General features: G+C 57.9%; 1 protein-coding gene across 1 annotated transcript in view; it reads right to left on the bottom strand.

Moving 5' to 3' along the window:
- Positions 1 to 5,935, bottom strand: part of KDM4B (lysine demethylase 4B) — an 86,229-nt gene extending 80,294 nt beyond the window's left edge. Inside the window, 3 exon segments of the mRNA XM_029919339.1 lie at positions 2,405 to 2,499; positions 4,810 to 4,914; positions 5,849 to 5,935. The gene's annotated coding sequence lies outside the window, so the exon portion shown is untranslated.
- Between the last annotated feature and the right edge of the window lie 8,471 nt (positions 5,936 to 14,406).

Raw genomic sequence — 14,406 nt, 5'->3', positions numbered from 1 at the left:
CTCAATTAAGTGTCCGACATCCGCACAGGTCATGATCTCACGTCTCCTGGGTTCGAGCCCCGCGTCGGGCTCTGTGCTGACAGCTCAGAGCCTGGAGCCTGCCTCCGATTCTGAGTTTCCCTCTCTCTCTCTGCCCCTCCCCTGCTGTGTTCTCTCTCAAAAACAAATAAACATTTAAAAATATATGATAAAATGAAAGAATGAAGATAAAAATCACTGTCGTACACTTTAACAGGTGACTATCATGGTATGTGAATTCTGTCTCCCCAGGGATGGATTTTTACGGGGTCCGAGGCAGCCCGTGGGGGGCCTGCCCAACCACAGGGGCCTGGTCTGCTTTGACTCAAGGATTCTGACCTCCCTCGAAGCCCCAGGCCTTGTGGGAGAAGGAGTCTCCTTTATGTCTCCCCCTCTGTCAGAGGACCTTCTCAGTGATGGGGCTCAGTTTTTTCATCTATAAAATGGGCTGATCAACAGAGAGGGCATGTCAGATGACCGCGAGGGACCGCTAAGGGCAAGCGACACGCATACAACGTGTCACACTGAGCTGGGTACGAAGAGATGGCCGCGTTTTAGAGGCCGTCCTCTAACAAACCACAAGCTTTAAGGGTAAAAGTGATGCCGCTGGAGACACAGGACAGACCATCTCCAAGCCCGGCCGGAGGGTCCGGTCCATGTAGCCCCAGCCAGCCACCAGCTAACCGAGACCAAGGGTGACATGCCTTTCCTGCACGGATCACGCAGTACATGTTCTCCTCTCTACGCCAGCGGCTACTCGACTCAACCACTGCAGGGAGGAATCCGACAGAGAGGCGACATGTCCATGCACGCTGCATGCCATGTGCTGATAAAACTTTACTTACAAAAGCAGGCAGGGGGCCAGAGTGGCTCGCAGACCACAGTTAGCTGACCCCACACCCAGATGCCTGAGGTCTACCCTTTCAGAAACAAAACCTGTTTCGCCTCTCCTACAGGGGCACCTGAGTTCTGCTGCCCGTCCCTGATCTCCTGAATAATCGTGACAGAGCAGAAAAGGCCACATTCCAGCTCCTGCTCGGCCCAGTTAGCCACGTGGCCTTGGAGATCAACACTGAACCCCAGGTGCCTTTCTCGGGGCACCAGGAACACCCAACATGGGATGGCCAGGGAGCACACGGGACTGTCCCACCCCCCGCCACGGACCAATCCCCCCAGTCAGCCCCCCCGCCGGTCACCCCCCCCCACCAACTCCTCCTGTCTAACCCCCCACCGGTCACCCCCGCTCCATAGATGTGAGCCAGGAGGTGACTAGATTATTCAATCTCTTCTTATGAGCCATCGCCTTGGCCCACGGTCAGACGCCACCTCTTGAAAACCCTCTGTCCCCAGTTTATTGGAAAAGTCCAGGAAGAAACAGAACACATGGAGAAAACACCCGGAGCAGCTGGGCGATGTGGTTCTTTTAAAGGTATTTTATTGTATTATATTTTTAATTTGCTTAATGTTTGTTTTAGAGAGAGAGAGAGAGTGTGTGAGCACGAGGAAGGGACAGAGAGAGAGGGAGACACAGAATCAGGGGCTCAAACTCACAAACCACAGGATCATGACCTGAGCTGAAGTTGGACGCTTAACTGGCGGAGCGCCCCAGGTACAAAATGCCCCAAGAGGCATTCTAAAGGGGCGCCTGGGTGGCTCCGTCATGAGGTATCTGACTCTTGATTTGGGCGCAGCTCACGACCTCGCAGTTGGCGGGACCAGCCCCAGGTGCGGAGCCGCTGGGGACTCTCTCCTGCTCCGTCTCCCTGACTCCCACATGCAGGCACGTGCACGCCCTCTCACGATGACTACTGTTCCTAAAAACGGTATTCTCAGGGGCGCCTGGGTGGCTCAGTCAGACACCCAGCTCTAGATTTCAGCTCAGGGCACGACTCTGCAGTCGGGGAGTTTGAGCCCCACGTCGGGCCCTGCGCTGACGGCATGAGCCTGCTTAGTATTCCCTCTCTCCCTTTCTCTCTGCCCACCCCCAAAAATAAATTAAAAAAAAAAGGAGGAGGTATTTTAAAATAATTCTCCATTTTTAGAGCCCCTCCACCTCTCCAGTGTGACTGGTCACCGCGTCCCGCAGCGCAGGGCTTGGGGCCGACGCACCCCGCGATGAGCCCGGGGGGCGTCCCCCAGGTCCACACGATGCAGGCAGGCGGGGCACCTCCCGCAGGGCGACCCCCGCGTCCCAAGACGCGCAGCACTGGCGCTCGGGTGCTCCAGGACGAGACGACGCGGCCAGCAGAGACGCCCCAGCGCGCTGGCCTCCTCTGTGCAAAGGCCCCTGGGCCCTGGGCCCGCCTGAGGGCCGCCCCGGGGGCGTCGTGGCCTTCGGTGCCCTGCTCTCCTGCGGCCGCCTGGGCCCAGGGGCCCGAGCACTTACTTCAGAGTCCCGGTCGTGCTGGGCCGCGAGGCCGCGAGGAGAGGTGCCCAGCGGCGGCGGGGCTTCCTATCGGGTCCCGGCCACGGAGATGGCTCCTGTGATGCACAAAATAAAACCACAAGTCACTAAATGGGCTGCAAGCTTAAGTCTTAATTCCAGATTCTTCTCCTAACAGCTGCGCGGAGCCCACGGCTACTCCCCTTTGTTCAGACATTTCCGAATCTTCGCCAATTTGCAAGAACACTAAAATCATAGCTACCAGCGCTTTCCCCACAAAAGTCTCCCAACGACTGCCCATTTTAGGCTCAGCCCCTAAAAATCAGTAGCTGAGGAAGCCAGAGGCTCCGTGCAACAATCAAATGAAACCAAAGAAGGTTCTGGAAGCCTTAAGGTTCGGGCAGCTACTGAGAGGTTTATAAGAAGTTCTGCGTCCTCCAAAGCCCCCCCAGCCAGAGGCACCCCTCCAAGGTGAAAGTCACAGGGACAGCACGTGTGTTCAGTGACACCAGTGACAGCCTGGCAGGCAGAGCACCGGGGGACGCCGCTGCAGCCACTGCACGGAGCCGAGACCCCACGGAGGGCAGGGTCCTACCCAGTGACGCCACCCCTGGGCACAGGGACACCCCGAGACGTGTTGAATGGACACAGGACAAGACTCCCGACCTTCCGTGCGGTCCCAGGACCTTGGACAACGCAGGCTATCACCACTCCCCGACACGCCCACCCGCCCCACCCCCACCTCTCCAGGCGCCCGAGCTCCCGAGAGCACAAGATCCACCGGCTCCCCACCCCCCACCCTGGCACCCACCCCTGTGCCCACATGTGTGCCATCCAGGACGAGCGTGTCCCCTCCAGCCTGTCCCCCTGGGCAGGGGCAGCTGGGCCCTCGGGATCGTGACTTTGTTAAATGCAGTCCCCGCACACTTTCATCAAAGGGCACAAGCTTCACCCACACCCTCACGACACGCAGCGCACGCTGGCCTTTTCTCTTATTTTTGTCTGGTTTTTAAAATTCCTGGGCACGACCCCATGAAACAGATCGCACGGTCTTTTCACAGGTCAGGCCCCCGGGTTGAAAGCCAAGGTCAGGCTGTGGGACTGCCCGACCTCAGGCTGCGCCCATCTTCTGGGTGAGGTAAATAAACTCTCCAGGTGTCTCCGGCACCTGCCGGCAGCAAAGGCTCAAGTCTGAGGGTCCGACCGTTCTGGAACCCCTCCCTGGAGCTGTGGCTGGCCGAGCGACAGCCCGCAGGGTGTCCACGCCCTCGACCCTGTAACCTGAGGCCACAGAAGAGGGGGCTCTGCAGCTTAAGGACCTTTAGGTAGGAGGGTGACCCTGGATCATCCTGTGTCATCACAGGGCCCCTCCCAGGAGCGGAACAGGAGGGTCAGAGAAGGCAGCAGAGGTCACGCTGTCACAGTGGGACAGAGGAAGGGGGCGCCTCTCGAAGCCGCTCAGGCACAGAAGGGACTCCCGCCTGCGCCCTGACGGCAGCCCCGGGAGACTCTCGCTCCGGACCGGCGGCCATCAGCGTGTGGTCTGCAGGCACTGAGGGCAGCTGCCCGTCACGGTGACACAGGGAGGCTCACGGGTGCACGTCCCGGATCTCGGGCGCTGGGAGAGCCCTTCACCTGCACTGGCCGAGCAGACTCTGGGCTGCGAGCTGCTGGCCTCTGGCTTTTGCTCCTGTGTCGAGGGGATCACGTGTCTCCCTCGCGCTTGGATCCGTCTCTGCACGGGCTGTTCCCACACTGGGCATGGGCCACACCCACCAGCATGTGGGTGGGGAGACCACCAGGGCCTGTGGTTCTCAGCTGGGCAGCCCACCGCTGCCGGGCCACCAAGACCACGGGCCTGCTGCCCTCGTGCCCCGGGGGACAGCAGCTGTGACCCCGAGCGGGGAGGTGGGGGTCAGGCCCCAGTCCTCCAGCCACTGCCCAAAGAGAGGCCTCCAGCCACCTTGACCCATGTCCGCAGCGGACAAGGGGCCCAGCCCACCTACCTCCACCGCTCCGTCAGGGGCCGCGGGCCCCCCATGGCCGGCCAGCAGCCACCCTGGAGGTCCCGGGGTGCCAGAGCCTGGCCTCAGGGCCCTGGAGCGTGGGCTGGGCACAGGGACAGCCTCCCAAACAGCACAGCACGGAACCGGGAAGGGCACGAGCATACAGCGGAGACACCGGACAGCCCATCTCAGCCAGGGGACCAAGGCCAACATCCATGGTGACGGGCCACGGTGACAGCCCGCACCCCCCGGCGTGACGGGAGGAGGGCACTTCCCTCTGGGGTCTTCCTCCCTAAACCCAAAGCACCCGACACACCCAAGGAAGGGCCTTCTAAAACACCCCTGCTGGGCCTCCCTCCTCTCACGGGGCAGGGCGCTGAACACAGTGTGGACTCTACTTACTAAGAATGTATCAACATTGGTTCATTAACTGCAACAAATGTTCCAGCCTGACAGCAGGTCCCGGTGGGGAAACGGGGTGGGGGTGGGGGGACGGTCCCAGCCTCTCTGCAAATGCAAAATGCTTTAATAAAAAAAAATAAAGTCTAAGTAATTTTTTTTTAAAGGAAAACAAAACACAAAGGCCCAGGCAAGTAGGCTGGGTCTGATGCTTCCCGCTGCCCCGCTGGCCGGGCCCAGCCGCTGACCTCACTGTGGGGCCCGAGAAATCTGGGGCGCTAAGAATAGAACCCAGGAGGGGAGTCCGGTTGCAGCAAGGTAAGAGATGGCAGTGGCGACCTGAGACATCAGACGTCGATGTCCCTAAAAGGCACAGTCTGACCATCAGAAGAAGCTGTGACTCCGACCTGCCGACCAAGGGCACAGACGCTGAAGCAGGAGGTGGCAGGGTTTACAGTCAGGGCCCGGGGGCAGCCACCTCAGGAAACGGGAAGAGCCAGCGGTGGCCCCTAAAGACTGAGGCGTCAGGAACTGTCCCCACCTGGTGGCACCTCTGGGGAACCCCACCCCCCCACCCGGGCTTGGCTTCCCCACCCGGGCTTGGCTTCCCCACCCTGGGGAAGGTACCCCTAAGTCCGCCAGTCCTATCAGCAATCAGCTGCCCTGGGCTGACCCTCGGGGTAGGTTCGGAGGGCTGACCCACTCATGCCCTGGAGCTGGGCAGCCTCTGGGCCTACTCACTCAGCTACCTGACCAGGAGGGCTGAACGCCCAACTCTGCCCGCCAGTTCATGGGCACAAGCCCCAGGTGGCCCTCAAAAGGGGCCTGGTATCCCCTGCCATCCGCCCAAGCCTGCAGGGGCTGTACGTGCCCCTCACAAGGCAGGGAGACCCCCTCCAAAGCCTTAGAAGGTCCCCTGACCTGCACACACTACCATCAGATCAGTATGAACCCCGGGTTTCTGAAAACCTTACATATCTACAGACAGACAGACAGACAGACAGACATGGAAATAAACACAGACACACATGCAGGCACGCACGGGTTAGGATTCACATCTGCAGGCTCTGTGGACACTTCCGGCACTGAGCGCACCCAGCACCCAGCTCACCATCTCCGAATCTCCCCACAGCGTGGAGAACCGTCCTGTGCAGGGCTGCGGCAGGAAGTGCACACAGTGAGCAGGAAGGAAGGCAGCCCTCCCCGGGGGCAAGGTCACGACGGAAGGACACAGGACCCCAGTCAAGGAGCGCCCGCCCCATGGCCAAAGCCAAGGGCAACTGGGCAACAAAACAGTAACAGTGCTGGACTCCAGCGCACGGGGTAAACACCCCCCAGTCCTCGCTGGTGCAAAATGTAAAACATACTGTAAGTGAGGGGGAAGCGACTGCCCAATCCACAGATGGAGAGCCGACAAGACTCATGCAGGGCCAGCCCACGAGGTCCCAGTCAAAGTCCCTGCGGGGACGGCCTGCACGCAGGTGCTGCAAAGGACAGGCACGAGTGTGGGAGGAATCAAGGTGCCTGCACCATCTCCAGGTCCCGGGGCGGCATGGCTGAGTCACGGGATGGAGGCTGACGTCCCCGGCAAGGAGGCCCAGCAGCAGGCTGCCCACAGAACTCAGCCCGTCCCCGAGCCGCGTGACCTGCGTCCGAAGCCCAGGAAACACTGGGCACGAAGGCAAGCTGAGGGACGTTCCGCAAGGTCCCCGACCAGCGTGCTGCAAAAGCATCAAGGTCGCAAAGAGATCAGGAAAGACCGACAGAGTGCCAGCCTGGAAGAGCCGGAGGTGTGATGGCCGACTGCAACACAGGGTCCCGGGTGGGGCTCTGGGGCAGAAAGGGGGCACGCGCAGGGCAACGAGGGGGGGTGCAGATGAAGGCTGCAGTTCGGTAAACACACTCCTCCAGGCTGCTGCTTGCTTCCTTCGCGTTATTCTGCGGTTACGTTCCGTGCCCGGTTAGGGAGGTGGCTGAAATGTACCGAGAACGCTCTGTTCTGCTTCTGTAACATTTCAATCAGGCTAAAATTATTTCAAAATAAAAACTCAAAAAAAAAAAAAAGCCAACCTTTACCTTTGTCCTGTGAAGCTCACCGCACAGCAGGTTTTAGCTGGAAGAGGAGGCAGGCTGTAAAAAAATCCAGACCGATAAGCAAAGAAAAAGCAAGCTGACACCACAGTAGTTTCAGGACCCGCTGAAGACCCAGGCTGCTGAACACGAGTTTCAGAGCCTCCGTGTTAGAAAGAGACAAAGAAGTGACCTGTGGCGTCCATCTTTCCATGCCGGCTGAAGAGCCCCTTGGTCGCAGCGTGTCACCAAGCACTCCATGTCCTCGGGGACCCTGAACCCAGCTGTGGTAGTCACGATGGCTCAGGTGGGGACATGGTGGGCACCCCAGCTGTCTGGATCTAAGAGGGGTCTGGTCTCGTACACGGAAATGTGAGACCCCGTTATTTTCCTTAATGCCCACCGCCAGCAGCACATACAGCTCGGAGGACAAAACTTACAGTAAACAAGACAGTGTGGCACCAGCACGATGATGGACACAGACATCCGCACAAGAGAGCTGACAGTCCAGAAAAGAACCCACACTTGTTTTTTCATTGTTTGAGAAACAGAGAGCTCCCACTTGAGCGGCGGGGGCAGGGGGAGGGTAGGTCAGAGGATCCAAAGCAGGTTCTGGGCGATTAGCACAGAGCCCGATGGGGGCTCAATCTCACAAACCGTGAAATCAGAACCTGAGCCGCCGAGGGTCAAGAGTCAGATGCTCAACCGAGGGAGCCAGCCAGCTGCCCCCAGGAATAAATCCGCACTTGGAAAACCAGATGATTTTCAAGGAGGCTCCCAAGCCCACTCGATGGGGAAAGAGCAATCTTTTCAACAACTGGGCCAGGACGACGGGAGACCCGTGGGGAAAAGAAAGAAGGTGAACCCCTACCTCACACCACATGCAAAACCCGGCTCAAATGGGCCCCAGATCTAAACATAAGAGCTAAACCTGCAAAGCTCTTGGAGGACAAACCTGAATGAGTCTCTGTGACCAGAGACGAGGCAATGGCCTCTGGGCGCCGCACCAACGGCACGAGCAACAAAAGTGGACTTGACTCTGTGCTTCAAAGGGCGTCGTCAAGAAAAGCGAAGAGGCCGCAGAATGGGTGACGACTATTCGCAGCCCTTGCAGCTCATAAGGGACTTGGACCTAGAGCATGTAAAGAATCCTTAGGGTCTGACAACAGAAAGACCCCCTAATCTGCAGAGATGAAGGATCTGAACGGACATCTGCCCAAAGCAGATAAGCGGCCCAGCAGCACGGGAGAAGGTGCCCGACGTCACAATGACAGAGCAAGGGAGGAGAAAGGAGGCTAAAACCCCAGAGAAAGGGAGAACGGGGCGGCTGGGGCCGGACCCCGGGGCGGAAGAGCCTTATCGTTGGGATGGCTACACTTTTCGCAGTAGGTCCTATGTTTTCTCGAACGTCAGGTCATGATCTCACGGTTAGTGAGTTCGAGCCCCGCGTCAGGCCCTTTGCTCACAGCTCGGAGCCTGGAGCTGCTTCTGATTCCATGTCTCCCTCACTCTACCTCGCCCCCGCCTCACGCGGTCTCTCTCTCTCTCTCTCTCTCAAAAATAAACATTAAAAAGTTGTTAAAGGGGCAGCTAGGTGGCGCAGTCAGTTAAGCATCTGACTTCAGTTCAGGTCATGATCTCAGGATTCATGAGTTTGGGTCCCACGTCAGGGTCCATGCCGACAGCTCAGAGCCTGGAGGCGGCTTCCGATTCTGTGCCTCCCTCTCTCTCTACCCCTCCCCTGCTCACACTATGTCTCTTTCTCTCTCTCAAAAATAAACATTAAAAAAAATTTTTAAAGGGGTGAAAAGCATGAACAGGCAGTTACAGGAAAGATATAAAACTGGTCTTTGACATACTAAATACCTATCATTCCAGAAGTGCTAATTAGAAGCCCACAGCACACCCGGCTGGCAAGGCCGCGGGGCCGAAGGGAGGGAACTCAGCGGACGCTGACGAAACACATTTACGCTTCACTGTTGACGCAGCAATCTCGCTGCCAGAAATCCACGCTGAGACAGTTCTCCCACGAACACAAACTTCCCCGTTCGCAAGGGCCTGCGTTTGCAACCGTAAGACACTGGAAACAACCTAAATGTCCGCACAGGGGAGGGGCTGACTTGACCATGTAGCAGGGACGCCATGCGGCTGTGCAGAAGAGGACATCTCCATGGCCAGCAAAAAGAGCGACGTTCAAGGTCACGGTGCCCCACTTGGTGTGAGAAAGGTGGGGAGAAGGCAGCAGTGAGGGGACGAGCCAGAGACCACTGAGGTCATTCCCGGCAAGGGGTGGGGGGACACTTCTCTCCGGACACGCTGCGGCACAGTCCTGTCTTGGAAGCGCACTACTGTCCCACCTACTGGATGAACGAGTGAACGAAGTCAACAAGAGTTGGGGAGGGGAGGGATTCTACAACACACACAGAAACAAGTAAAACAAGCCGTGCTTCAGGTAGATAACGTAACTACAGAAAAGAAAAAAGGAAGAACGAACCCAGGCCGCTTTTACACACAATTTTGGGGGCGCCTGGGCGGCTCCGTCAGTTAGGCATCCGACTCTTGGTCTCGGCTCAGGTCATGATCTCGAGGTTCGTGGGTTCGAGCTCCATGTTAGGCTCTTTGCTGACGGTGCAGAGCCTGCTTGGGATTTTCTCTCTCTCCCTCTCTCTCTGAACCTCCCCCCACTCGTGCGCGCGCGCGCTCTCTCTCTCTCTCTCAAAATAAATAAACATTTTTTTAAAACCACAATTTCGGAACCATATGCCCTGGAAATAAAAGATACAACCAATGATTAACTTATACTCCGCAGGCTTCTTTTAAATGTTGGTGATGAGGTTGGGTTCTTGCTGACAGAGAGGGAGTTAGAAATAAGGAAGGCAGAAAGCAGCAAGGAGCCTGGTGGGGGGCGGGCAGGGACCAGAAATATCAGTGTGAACTCCTGGGCACCAGCGTGGATACGTGTGTATGCCGAAGGCAGACATGTCCGTGTGTGTGTGATACAAGCACACGTAACACAGGCACGCTAATACACGCACCTGTGTAATTATTCCCAGCTTTGGCCGAGAGGCACAAAGGCACCCATTGGCAATGAGCACACTGAACCCCAGATCCTGGTTCCTAACCGGTCTTGTCCACAAGAACACGGCTCCCTGGAGAAGTGGGCGGCCCCAGAGCAGGGGCAGGGAGAGGACAGGGTGGCCTGGGACCCCACCATGTCCCACATTGGGAAGCACGCACAGGACGGTGAGGACGTGCCAAAGGACACCACGAGCCGCCTTGATGGGGCTCTTCGTCCAGATAAACCCAGAAACATAATGGTCGCCGTGGATTACAACCTACTGATTCAGGTAGGAGTCCGTGAGTCCACGCGGATATAAACAAATGGGGAAGAAGAGACATCAGGTCCTTACAGCGGAAAACCGATTAGCAAATGCCAAAAGGAAGGGTGGAATCAGACAACCATCTTCTGGCCAGAATCAACATCGGCTGCTAAAGCCAACAGTGGTTGCTGGAGAAGGAACAAGGTGTCCGCACGGTCTCCCCACAAGCCGCTTACTAAATGCAGATTGCAAAGTAGGAACTTCAGGACAGAGATCCCTCCTTAACTGAGTGATGGAGGAGAGGATCTCCAGGCATGGAGCAAACCGGCCCCAGGGACCTCTGGATACAACGTACTAAGCAGGACAGAAGGTCACTTCTGGGGTAGTCCTGCCAAAAGCATGTAACAGAGAGGAAGCATCAGTCAAGCCCACACTGAGGGACATCCTACGGAAGAACCGGCCTGCCCTCTCCAAAAGGTCAAAGTCATGGACTCCAAACAGGCTCAGGAACTGTTCCAGGTTAAAGGAAACAAAAGCGGTCCGACAACTGAATTCGGCATGTGGTCCCGGACTCTCTTTTGATAATTTTGAGAATTAATTTCCTGATCTTGACAGTTCGTCTGGAAGATGGATTGTCTCGTCTGGAAGAACTAAACACGGAAGTATTCAGGGGTAAAGGGGTATCACTCTGAAACAGCTCAGGGAAAGCGCAGGGAGAACGAGAGCGAGAGAACAGAGCAGACGAGCGAAACGCATCCAGGATTTCTTTGTGTTATTCTTGCAACTCTGCTGTGAATCTGAAATACTGCCCCTAGGAACTTTTCCCGCAACAATTAAAGGGGAAGCACTCGGACTGGAAATCTAAAACTAGGCGGGAGGGCTGGGACGGGCGGGCTGGGGCCGGGGGAGCCGCGGCCGCCAGCACCTGCTTGGAGCGTCGGAGCGCACGCAGGGTCTGCCAGCCCACCTACGCCTCCACTGGGCTCCACGGGGTCCGGGAGGCAGCCCAGGCAAAGGCCACCTACCTATCCGCCTGGCCCTCAGCCACTGGCAAGGGGCTGGAGCCATGCAGGGAGAGGGGCGGACGCCAGCTTCGGCGGGGACCCCCGAGCAAGCTCCCTGCGCAGCCGGAGGCCTGCCAGGGCCCAGGGCACCGGTCCCTTCCTAATCCGTGCGTGCAGCTCTCAGACGCTCCCGGACTCAGCACTTAGAACCACAACCGTTAACAAAATCATCCTCCTACACTGCGCTGGCACCCTGCGATTGTGCACCGGGAGGGGCCAGGGCTGGGCCACACGCAGGGACACGGGTCGCGGGCCCAGGGAGGCCCTGCTCCTCCCTCGCAGCCCTGGGGAGTCTAGACAGGTTCGCTGGCCTCCCTGAACCCCAGCCTCCTTCTGGGGTCCGCTCCGGGCCTGCCCTCAGAGCCCGTGTTGGGGTCCGAGACGAATGGCAGGGGGAGAGGCCTGACGAGGAGGGCGCAGGCATGGCTCATCAGCCACGACCCCAGGAGGCAGGTCCTGCCATCGCAGCCCATTTCACGGATGAAGAAACTGAGGCACGGGGTGGCAGACTGACTTGTCTGAGACCACACGGCGAGCAGGAGGGGAGCCCTGCAGACCAGTGGGGCCACGCGTGGAGGACCCAGCGCTGTCCTGCCCGCAGCGTCTAGACCACGGGTCTTCATGAACTCCCCAGGGGGCCCCGGAGGGAGCCGCTGGCCAATGAATGGTCTCCAGTCTTAGTGGGGGGCGGGGCGGGTGCAGGGGGAAGACCTCTCCCAGGAGGTCACAAGACCAGGCACTTTAAAGGAAAAGACAAATCTGGAAATAAACTTGAAAACATTCTATGTACCAACACATCAAAAATAAAGCTGAAAAATAAATGGGAAGCTGAGGAAAAAAAAAAATAAATAAAACAACGTGTGACACGAAAGGTGCTAACAGCCCTAACAGAGGAAAAGTTATTATAAAACACTTCTCTCAACCGGAGGCGATCCTGCCCCCAGAACACATCTGGGGACATCTGTGGCTGTCACACTGGGGGGTTCCTGGCATCCAGAGGGTGGGGTCAGGGGTGATACTCAGCCCCCACGGTGCCCGGGGTCCCCCCAACCCACCCAGAGACCGGCCTGGTTCAAAGTATCACATAGTTTGAGAACTCCCGTTAGGAGTCAAGGGGAAACAGAAGCGCCCCCATTTAACAGGGAGGCAGTGGCTATGAACCGGCAATTCAACACAGAGGCGACAGGGAGGTGACAGATGACAGGGACACATAGCTGGGGCTGTCACTGCAGGAGGGGGTCCCCAGCCACCGTGGGAGTGTCAGCCCATACGGCCCTCCCGGGGACAGCTGGGTATAACACGTATCGGCTCAGGACCGAAGGACTCCAGGCACCGCGCTCACAGCTCCCCTCAGAGCAGGGAGGCTCAGCGTACTGATGCTCCAGGACAAAATACACGTAATCGAAGGGGGGAAGCATATGCGCCCCGACGGAAACGAAGGCGCGTGCAGTCAATGAAACAGAAAGGCCTCGACCAGACACGGCAATGCCCAGGAGAGCCTGGGCCAAGATCAAGGACCGTCATCTCTGGGAGGTAGGATCTGGGGAAATCCCTAACACACGCAGACCTCTGGGAATACTCACATTGACCTTCATAAAAACAGACGGTGCCTAGAGCCCACCTGGGGAGCTGTGCCTGGGACCCAGAGGCCCGTGCCCCTCCAGCAGCCCGACGGGCAGTCTGTCCACCCAGGGAGACGAGAACCAATGTCCCGGGAAAGTGGGGGTGCGTCCTGGGAGCAAGCCATCGGCAAAGCCATTCCAGTGCCCACTCTGCCTAGTCCACTTTTAAAATACCAAGCCCGGGGGAGGCGCCAAGATGGCGGAGAGGAAGGGAGCTCTGTACACCTCGTCTGTCCCATCGATCGAACTGAGAAGGACATTGCTCTCATCTGCAAGAGCGGAAGGAGAAAATACGGACTCCACAAGGAAGAGAACCTGAAGGATACCTGAGTGAGTGAGTGCGAACTGGGGAGATCGGAAAACGGGCCAGCCCGAGACGGGCAGGGGAGGTGGGAGCCCCCGCCCAACGCGGGGCAAGCGCGGAGCCCGAGCGACAAAGGGAAGAGACAGAGAGACTGAACACGCTCACAGTACTGTCTCTGGGGAAGAGGTAAAGAACGCTTAACTGCGCTTGGAGAGAGAAGCTCACTCCATAGATAACTGCTGGGTGGCCTAAATCCCGAACCCAGGAGGCGCAAGGGAAGGAACAGCTTCCAGCCCGGGGCCATCTTGGTGAGGAGTTGGCGACCGCTGCCACGGCGGTGATAGGGGTGCTCACTTCGACCTCGGTTTTGGGAGTGGGAGCACGCACCTCATTTCCACGGCGCATAAAATACCAAGCCCGGGGCGCCTGGGGGCTCAGCTGGGTAAGCGTCCAACTTTGCCTCAGGTCACGATCTCACGGCTTGTGAGTTCGAGCCCCGCATCAGGCACTCTGCTGTCACCGCAGGGCCCGCTTCAGATCCGCTGCCCCCTCTCTCCCTCTGCCCCGCCCCTGCTTGCCCTGGCCCACTCTCTCAAACATAACCATCTTATTTATTTTCTAATTTTTTATAAGTTTATTTATTTCTTTTGAGAGAGACAGAGAGGGTGATCAGGGGAGGAACTGAGAGAGAACCCCAAACAGGCTCCGCAATGTCAGTGCAGAGCCCGACGCCGGGCTCGAACCCACAAACTGTGAGATCATGTCCTGAGGCAAAACCAGGAGTCGGAGGCTTAACCGACTGAGCCACCGGGGTGCCAAAAACATTTTAAGAAAACAAAAACAGTATAAAACACCAAGTCAAACTGGAGCCCCCACGCATCGCTGGTGGGGCTGCAAACTGGTGCAGCCACTTTGGAAAACAATCTGGCAGCTTCTTCAAGGGTCAAACATGGGAGTCTGCGCACGACCCGCAATTCCACTCGCAGGTCTACCCTAGAGAGCCGAGAGCAGCGCGCACACAGACACCTGCACGGGAGTGTGCACGTTACGTGACAGGCTTCGCTCCCGCGGCCAGACCCTGGAAACAACCCCAGACGCCCAACAACAGACGGAGAAACACCAGGCGTCTGCTGCGCACGCCCACAGACCGCCGTGTCCCCCGCGCACGCCCACAGACCGCCGTGTCCCCCGCACACGCGCACGTCCACAGACCGCCGTGT

Source organism: Suricata suricatta, chromosome 12 (assembly GCF_006229205.1).
Source record: "Suricata suricatta isolate VVHF042 chromosome 12, meerkat_22Aug2017_6uvM2_HiC, whole genome shotgun sequence".
In the NCBI taxonomy this organism is placed as follows: Eukaryota; Metazoa; Chordata; class Mammalia; order Carnivora; family Herpestidae; genus Suricata; species Suricata suricatta.
This window is presented reverse-complemented; position numbering and strand designations above follow the sequence as displayed.